Genomic DNA, 10278 nt, shown 5'->3' with positions numbered 1-10278 from the left:
TAAGAGGACCTCAATCGACAGTGCGTTAGAGAATTAGTGTGGTACGATGCATTTCTTCAACCAAATAGCGAGGTAGCCTACCAGAAGAGTCGTCGGCTGAATCTTCTTTTGGACATGCCATAGGAACGTCTGAAACTTGGTGCCCCAGGAAAATTTTCCCTCAGCTGTGCGAATAGTGTATTGAAGGTGTCTAAAATGCTTATAGGTATCTTCACATAGCTCGAGATGGAGAGAAGATGACGAATATCGTTATTCGAGTCTAAAAGGATTATCTGACGCTGACAAGTGTATGAACCAGAATGGCAAACCAACCATGTCTCGTGCGCTCACCGGCCACCTCTAATTAGCCGTCACACCTATCGGTCAGCTTACGTGTCAGTCAGTTCCAAGTGACTGAACACACTCGGTAGTCAGCTCGCACGTGTCGGTCAACTCCAGGTGACCGAACACGCTCGTCAGTCAGCTCGCGTGCATCGGTCAGCTCCAAACGCCCGCTGTGCTTGTTGGTCAGTTGCAAGTGCTATAAAGAAGCTAACGAGCACATGAAATAAGTTAACGAAGCGTACAATTCAACAAGACGACCAAATACACAAAATGACAAAAAATACTAGTCCCGAAAAATCAAAAAACACCAAAGAGTTCATCAAAAGGCCAAAACTCTCACGCCAACGCAGGACGTAGCTGACCCACGCCAGCGTGGGTCAGCCCGCGTCCCCTGCGGGTCAGCAGGGCATGTTACGCTGTCTCGAGCCACAAACGTGTTTTTGATGGTTCTTTTGCTGTTTTCTCGGGATTTATTCGTTCCAGAGCTTCCCAACTGATTGGATATCATCCACAAACATGGTTAGGCCATTATTGATTGAAGATAAGGCCAAATCACTCATTCTCATCCAAATACCTACATCCGAGGCCTATAAATATAACCCTAATGCCTTCATCCTACAGGGCAGGAATTTTATCAAGAGGACGAGGTGCTGCTGGATTTAGGAGTCGAGGAGCATGAAATTTCAGCAAAGGTCAACTAGATCCCAGTAAACTTTAGCATAAAGAGGAAGGCTTTCGAAGAATCTACACCCGTAATTCCCCCCGCCCGTTCTTTGAGATTAGGCTTAGTCTTAATCTCGAGAAGAGCTACTGATTTTGCTTGGTCGATTTCAATGCTTCAAGCTAATACTTCCTTAGTGAAGTAGGAGCTCTGTCAATTTTTTTACAACCGGATTTGATCCGCGACGGTCCACGGACTAACGCGTCCCCGGCACAGGCAAAGATCCCACAAAAAGCGATAGGTGATAAACACCTGTTGCGTATTGTTTGAAAGAGAGTTGTAATTTAGTTTTCATTGTATCGAAAGTCTTATAAAAAGACTATTTTCTTCTGAATTTATTGTAACACTCAAAGTTATAATGAATTCTACAATGAAAATAATTTTCTCCCCAAACAAACTAGCAACCACAGTAGGAGCCGATAGCCTTCCTGCGAAGGCTGATGTGTCGCAACCTCGGATCCTCATCCCGGTCGAAGAAGAGGTCGAATACGAGTTTGACCAATAGAAGTTTGAGGAGTATCTATCATCCTCCTCCTCCAGATCCTTCTCCACTCGCAAACGCAAGAAGATCAACGCCCCCCGTTGCTACGGTAGCTACAACTTGTAACGTCCCTCCAGCCTCCAACAAGGCCGGATCTGTAGATCTGGACTCCTCCTCAATCAAGGAGTTGAGTACTGAAGGTGCACCAATCTTATTGAAGAGGGCATGTCAAAGGCAATGACAACGCCTCTCACGCCAACTGGCTAAAGCCTTGGATCCAGTTGATAGAATCCGCTATGAAGCATATCTGAAGTCCAGGAGGCGCCAACCGCTATAACAGCGAGTGGACAACCTCTCCTCCTTCAAACCAACGAAGAATGAATGGGTCCGTGTCAAAAGGACTCTATCGACTCTTCAGGAGAAAATTCAGAAACGCCGCGTATTGCTTGCACATGCAAGAATTCTTGTGCAAGAAGCCAAAAAATTACAGAAGGAAGAAGTGGAAAAGAAGCCACCAAGACTGCACAAAGTATAAAGGCCAAAGTCTAAGACGGCGGTCGAAAATATCAAAAAATACGGGTCACTCAAGTCTTACCCTCCAAGCCGCGGGTCACTCAAGTCTGACCCTCCATGCAATACGAAACAACAGCCAAAAAGATAAAAAAAACGCGAGTCACATCCAGATGACCCGCCAAGCCGCGGGTCACAAACCCCCCCCCCCCAAAGCCACGGGTCACTCAAGTCTAACCCTTTCAGTCGTGGGTGACTCAATTCTGACCCGCCTAACCGTGGGTCACCAAGGTTTGACCCGCGCTAGGGCCAAGACAGGAGACATTTTGTACCTATTTTTCTGATTCTGTCGAGTTTTGCCCCTGTTCTGATTGATCTAATACTTCCAGTGAAGCCTTACGGTAGTGTAGACTTGTTCAAAAGCAAGATGCTAATGGCGGATCGTCTTGGTCCTTTGCACAAGGATTGAGGCAAAGTTTCGATCAAAGAGTGCTTGGGTCCGGTGACTGAACCCCAAGCAACTCATCGAGCTGGGGATCTCACTCACCCTTATAACAAGTCTGAGGCTTCTCGTAAAGAGGAACTCTAGTAATCGACCGCCTCGGATTGCAAGTCATTGCCCAAGATCCCGTTAAGGTACCACGCTCACGAAAGCGTCTCGGGATTTATTCGTTCCAGAGCTTCCCAACTGATTGGATATCATCCACAAACATGGTTAGGCCATTATTGATTGAAGATAAGGCCAAATCACTCATTCTCATCCAAATACCTACATCCGAGGCCTATAAATATAACCCTAATGCCTTCATCCTACAGGGCAGGAATTTTATCAAGAGGACGAGGTGCTGCTGGATTTAGGAGTCGAGGAGCATGAAATTTCAGCAAAGGTCAACTAGATCCCAGTAAACTTTAGCATAAAGAGGAAGGCTTTCGAAGAATCTACACCCGTAATTCCCCCCGCCCGTTCTTTGAGATTAGGCTTAGTCTTAATCTCGAGAAGAGCTACTGATTTTGCTTGGTCGATTTCAATGCTTCAAGCTAATACTTCCTTAGTGAAGTAGGAGCTCTGTCAATTTTTTTACAACCGGATTTGATCCGCGACGGTCCACGGACTAACGCGTCCCCGGCACAGGCAAAGATCCCACAAAAAGCGATAGGTGATAAACACCTGTTGCGTATTGTTTGAAAGAGAGTTGTAATTTAGTTTTCATTGTATCGAAAGTCTTATAAAAAGACTATTTTCTTCTGAATTTATTGTAACACTCAAAGTTATAATGAATTCTACAATGAAAATAATTTTCTCCCCAAACAAACTAGCAACCACAGTAGGAGCCGATAGCCTTCCTGCGAAGGCTGATGTGTCGCAACCTCGGATCCTCATCCCGGTCGAAGAAGAGGTCGAATACGAGTTTGACCAATAGAAGTTTGAGGAGTATCTATCATCCTCCTCCTCCAGATCCTTCTCCACTCGCAAACGCAAGAAGATCAACGCCCCCCGTTGCTACGGTAGCTACAACTTGTAACGTCCCTCCAGCCTCCAACAAGGCCGGATCTGTAGATCTGGACTCCTCCTCAATCAAGGAGTTGAGTACTGAAGGTGCACCAATCTTATTGAAGAGGGCATGTCAAAGGCAATGACAACGCCTCTCACGCCAACTGGCTAAAGCCTTGGATCCAGTTGATAGAATCCGCTATGAAGCATATCTGAAGTCCAGGAGGCGCCAACCGCTATAACAGCGAGTGGACAACCTCTCCTCCTTCAAACCAACGAAGAATGAATGGGTCCGTGTCAAAAGGACTCTATCGACTCTTCAGGAGAAAATTCAGAAACGCCGCGTATTGCTTGCACATGCAAGAATTCTTGTGCAAGAAGCCAAAAAATTACAGAAGGAAGAAGTGGAAAAGAAGCCACCAAGACTGCACAAAGTATAAAGGCCAAAGTCTAAGACGGCGGTCGAAAATATCAAAAAATACGGGTCACTCAAGTCTTACCCTCCAAGCCGCGGGTCACTCAAGTCTGACCCTCCATGCCACGGGTCACTCAAGTCTTACCCTCCAAGCCGCGGGTCACTCAAGTCTGACCCTCCAAGCCACAGGTCATGCAAGTCTGATCCTCCTAGCCGTGGGTCACTCAAGTCTGACCCGCCAAGCCAAGGGTCACTCAAGTCTAACCCTTTCAGTCGTGGGTGACTCAATTCTGACCCGCCTAACCGTGGGTCACCAAGGTTTGACCCGCGCTAGGGCCAAGACAGGAGACATTTTGTACCTATTTTTCTGATTCTGTCGAGTTTTGCCCCTGTTCTGATTGATCTAATACTTCCAGTGAAGCCTTACGGTAGTGTAGACTTGTTCAAAAGCAAGATGCTAATGGCGGATCGTCTTGGTCCTTTGCACAAGGATTGAGGCAAAGTTTCGATCAAAGAGTGCTTGGGTCCGGTGACTGAACCCCAAGCAACTCATCGAGCTGGGGATCTCACTCACCCTTATAACAAGTCTGAGGCTTCTCGTAAAGAGGAACTCTAGTAATCGACCGCCTCGGATTGCAAGTCATTGCCCAAGATCCCGTTAAGGTACCACGCTCACGAAAGCGTGGTTCCAAATGTGTGACTCTTGAGAACGCCATCAAGGCTGCAAGCCCTCAGAAGGAAACGTGTTCGTCAGATGACGACGTTATACCTGAGAAGTAATGTCGATATACGATAGATTGTTCTGGTCATCATACCGATGAGTTGTACAATCAGGCTGGGGTTACGAACAGATCTCAAAAGAGGGATACCCAGGAGATGGACTTTCATTGTTCGTGCGTCAAACTTATCAGGGAAGTATTATCAGTGTGTAGCTATCCCAAGACTACTCCGTAGAGAGTCTCGATATTCGAGAGGATCTCTGACGGAATGACTAAGTCCATGCCAAAGCGTTTCTGTAAGAAACAATCGGTCGTTCAAGGTGACGAACTTCCAGAAGTCACGGTTAATTTGGCTGACAAGGGAAAGTCAACTCGACCTTCTAGTTCTGACCATCTTGTATCACATCATCTAAGTCGGCTACGCACAGGGACTACTAAACGTAGGGACTATCGGAGGATGAATAGAGGGTTATCCTCGGATGATGAAGCATCAGATGATAACTATGTAGTCGCTTCTGACAATACGGTATCCAGCCCAGGACAATCCCGCGAGGTGTTTACGATCAATACCGAGCAAATAACCAAAATTATCGAGGATGCCTTGGCCAAGCAAAAAAGAGAACTTTAAGTTTGAAATGGAAATGGTTATGCTGTGGATGAGGAAAGAGCATGACCAACAGATTCGGGCCTTGTCTAATCAAATTGGTGAATCTAGTCGTCATAATAATGCCTACCGGATAGGTGACAATTCAGATATAGATGAACACCTTGATGTAGATAACCCTCTCGTTGATGAAAATGTTAGGGGTGGCCCCACTAAAGGTAACGACGCTGGGGGTGGTCCTATCGAAGATGACAATGCTTGGGGTGGCCACGTTGCTCCTCTTAGAAATCTTCCAAAGCATGATACAGACAAGGACGAGAAGATGAAAAATCTCGAGAGAAAAATCAACGCTCTGATGTCTGCTTGAGAGATGAAGAAGACCGGTATTCCATGTTCTTACCCAAGAGAGTGAGAGTCGATCCCGTATCCGGTGAAGTTCAACCTGATTAACTTCACATAGTTTGACGGGAAGGGTTCGCCCACTCAGCACTTGATCTACTTTAAGTCCCACTTGGGCATAATATCCGATAATGAAGCATTGATGGTTCGGTCATTCGTTGGCACCCTCCGCGGAGCTACCTTTGATTGGTACCGATGTCTCGAGTCTAGAAGCATCAACAGCTGGGACGACTTGGAGAACCTGTTTCTCGCTCACTTCTTTGATGATGACGTCGAAGTATCAATCAGGACACTCTTCGATGAGAAATAGGAATATGACGAGACGGTCAACGGCTTCGTTAAGCGCTTCTGGAATAAGATGATGAACTGCCAATATCCGATCACAGAGGACTTCATCCTCCAAACCTGTCACAACAACCTCTCTTTGGATGTGTTGGAAGTTATGGGCGTAGCACCATCCAATAGCTGAAAAGAGTTAAAGATAAGCGGAGAGCGGGCCGAACGCTTCCTCAGAAGGAAGAAAGCTGAAAGAAGCCAACCGACGGCTAACCCTCCGAACTCGAGCTTCGTCTCCCGTGGTAAGGGGAAGGTACCTACAGCAGTTATTAACGTTAATCAGACCTCACAACAGTAATCCCAGAGATAGCAAAAGACTTCGGATCTGAGGCTCCAAAAAGAGTACTCCTTCAAGGACGAAGACGTTCCAGCCATTTTCGAGTTCCTCCTTGAAAACAACAGGATCAAGCTATCACCTATCACAAATTAGGAGGAAGCTGACAATACTTCGGATCTAAGGTACTGTGCGTACCACAGGAAGATCCTTCATCCCACCAAGGCTTATTTCGCTCTCAAAAATAGCATTCAAGTCTTGGTTGAAACCGGCGTCATAACGCTAGGATAAGACAAATAAGAACGGCGACACTCCGAAGAGTATACGAGTATAAACTGCTTCTCAATACTCCAACCGGTATACGAGTCTAAACTATTTCCTAATTTTAATGCGAAGTTCCTGGAAGAATATCGTATGTGATATTCTTAAGGATAACCAGACCATTCAGCTGAGTACAATGTTAGACCTAGTTTGACAAAGACAGCTGGGGATAGATGTAACGGGAAGTTCCCGAAAGAATGCTATATGTAGTGTTCTTAGGGATAACCCGGTCACTACAAAAGGGGATAATAAGAAACTCCAACTTGAACTCTAAATGCTTCCAAGAGTGAAACACATCTAATTGCCGGGATCAGTTTCACCAACTTCTAAATACTCTTTTGCTGTGACGAGATTTGATCACTTCGTTGGATCAATCATCCCTCACACAAAACTCCCATTGTTGTTGATGATTTACAATCTTCCACCACAAAATCCCTTACTGATCAAATTAATTGACAGTGAGTCCACTAAAATTCTTTCTGATTTAATCCATTCAAACTCACACTGTATCTGTGCACTCAACATTCCCATTATTAGAGTCAGGGCATAATGCTTGGAATTTTAATCTGCCAATCCTTGACGATTGTCAAACCCATTCGTGTTAAGTTCTTATCACTTAACACCAAGAATCCTTACCGAGTGATCGGTACAAGTCAATACTCCCACTATGATTTGTACTCCCACTCTCATTGACTACCTGGTCAAACCTTCTTACAGTTAGGGCCACAACCAAAATCTCCTCTCGATTCCTTCCATGAATGAGAGGTCCACTTCCGAATCGAGCTATCAAACCTTCCTACAGTTAGGGTCGCCTCAAACTCCTACTTGGTTAAACCTTCCTACAGTTAGGGCCAAAACCAAAATCCACTCTCGATTCCTTCCATGAACAAAATATCCACTTTCAAATCGAGTGATCAAACCTTCCTATAGTTAGGGTCACCTCAAACTCCCATTTGGTCAAACCTTCTTACAGTTAGGACCAAAACCACAATTCACTCTCGATAAATGAGAAATTCATCTTTAGTTTGGTAATCAAACATTTCGATAGTTAGGATTATCTGAATCTTTTCGATTCTCGGAGTGGATATCACACTCATAGTTTCACCTTCCCGAATTCTAGAAGTGGAGATCCCACTTTGAGTTTCTGTTGGCAACTGGAGATATAATATAAAATTCTTCTTCTTCAGCTTTGGGATATAGAATATAAAATTCTTCCTCTCCCGCATCGGGTTCGTATTTGCCCCAAGAGAAGATATAATCTTTCAATATTATAACTCCTAAAATTCGAGTCTTACATGCGCGGGGAACTTTATCTCGACTCCTAAATAGAGATAAGCTTACGCCTAACACGCGTTGCCGGTTTAGTCTTTCACCGATTGAAGAAGACACTAGAATCCGAGTCTGAGGACTTTTATCCCGAAGCCTAAGTAGGGATAAGTCAGTGCCTAACACACATTGCCGGTTAGTCTTTTGCTATAAAAAAGACAAAAGTCCACATATTCAATATTATGGTAGGTTGTTATTCAAAACACAAAAATCCGCGTCTTACATGCGCGGGGAACTTTATCTCGACTCCTAAATAGAGATAAGCCTACGCCTAACACCCGTTGATGGTTTAGTCTTTCATCAATTGAAGAAGACACCAGAATCCAAATCTGGGTAATTTTATCCCGAAACCTAAGTAGGGATAAGTCGGCGCCTAATACGCATTGCCGGTTAGTCCTTGATCGTAAAAAGGACAAAAACCCACATATTCAACATTATGGTAGGCCGTTAATAATAACACCAAAATCCGCGCCTTACACACTTGGGGAACTTTATCCTAAAGCCTAAGTAGGGATAAGTTAACGCCTATCACGCATTGCCGGTTTAGTATTTCGTCGAGGGAAAAAGACACAAGAATCCAAGTCTGATGACTTTTATCCCAAATCCTAAGAAGGGATAAGTCAGTGTCTAACACGCCGGGTAGTCTATTCTCAAAAGAAAGACGAAGTCTACGTATTCAATATCGTAGCACTAAAAGAGTTTACTCTTTTAGCACAACGTCACATGTGAAACAGACTTAAACAATCCGTATGCAAGCCCGATTCAAAGGGTAGTCGGTAAAGGCACATCAAATCCGTTAAAGGCTGAGGATTTACCAAAAATCCTAAGTCTACGTCTGATACACGTTGTTGTTTAGTATTTTTATAGGAAAAAGACGAAGTCTACGTATTCAATATCGTAGCACTAAAAGAGTTAACTCTTTTAGCACAACGTTACGTGCAGAACGGACTTAAACAATTTGTATGCTAGCCTAACTCAAACGGTAGTCGGTAAAGGCTAATCAAACCCTTTAATGGCTGAGAATTTACTAAAAATTCTATAAATGCGATAGTCATTGATGCACCAGCCCTGTTAACTGGTCTCATTACTCAAAGATCCGACAACCTCAGGATGAGATCCATACCTATAGATGAATTAGTTTTAACAATTAGTCCTACAGCCCCAACATTTGGGACCACTACGCTCCAACGCCTTAAGAGCTTAAACTCTATAGACTCCAGCAAACGTACGAGTATAAACTATATTAACGACGGTCAATGTGTTACAGTAATGGATAACGCCAGTCAACGCGCTACAGTAAAGGTTGATGCTGGTTAACGCATTAGTAATTTCACCAAAATAAGGCAAAGGATGATTCCAGGGAGTTCAATCGCATTCAGATATGAATTTCTGACGAAGATGAAGGGAGTTCAATCGCATTCAGATATGAATTTCTGACGAAGATGATCAGTTCAAAGTCAACTCAATGACACAAGCTAAATTCACGCATTCAGATATGAATTTCTGACGAAGATGATCAGTTCAAAGTCAACTCAATGACACAAGCTAAATTCAGAAACTTACGCATCAACTTCAGTTCAAGATTTCGACAATGGTCAGATGCTAAACGCAGCGCCAGAAGAACTTTATCTATTCGACAAAATACTAAATAGACTGAAGGCTGAAGAAGTTAAGAATTGAAGCAGTTCACAGATCCCTCTATGAGATTGAAGAAAGAGCCTATCTTATCCAAAGCATTCTGGACTCTTCTATAAAAGAATGAGTCTAAAATACTTTGGAGAGGGTATCTGTAGGCGTCTAAAAATACCTATAGATATCCGCACATAGCTCGAAACGGAGAGAAGATGATGAACGTTGTTATCTGAGTCTAAGAGAATTATCTGACGCTGACAAGTACATGAACCGGAATGGCGAACAAACCGTGTCTCGTGTGCTCACCGACCACCTCCAATTGACCGTCACACCTGTCGGTCAGCTCGCGTGTCAGTCAGCTCCAAGTGACTGAACATGCTCGTTAGTCAGCTTGCGCGTGTCGATCAACTCCAAGTGACCGAACACGCTCGTCAGTCAGCTCGCGCATGTCGGTCAGCTCCAAGCGCCCGCCACGCTTGTCGGCCAGCTCCAAGTGCTATAAAGAAGCTAACGAGCGCATGAAACAAGTTAATGAACCGTACAAGTCAACAAGATGACTAAATATGCAAAATGGCAGAAAATACAAGTCCCGGAAAACCGAAAAACATCAAAGAGTTCATCAAAAGGCCAAAACTCCCGCGCCAACGCAGGACAGCGGTAGCTGACCCGCACCAGCTTAGGTCAACCGGCACTAACCCACGCTAGCGTGGGTCAGCCCGCGCCG

The sequence above is a fragment of the Asparagus officinalis genome, unplaced genomic scaffold (genome assembly GCF_001876935.1).
Source record: "Asparagus officinalis unplaced genomic scaffold, Aspof.V1 AsparagusV1_Un116, whole genome shotgun sequence".
NCBI lineage: Eukaryota > Viridiplantae > Streptophyta > Magnoliopsida > Asparagales > Asparagaceae > Asparagus > Asparagus officinalis.
The sequence above is the reverse complement of the archived record's forward strand: the minus strand, read 5'-3'. Positions refer to the sequence as shown.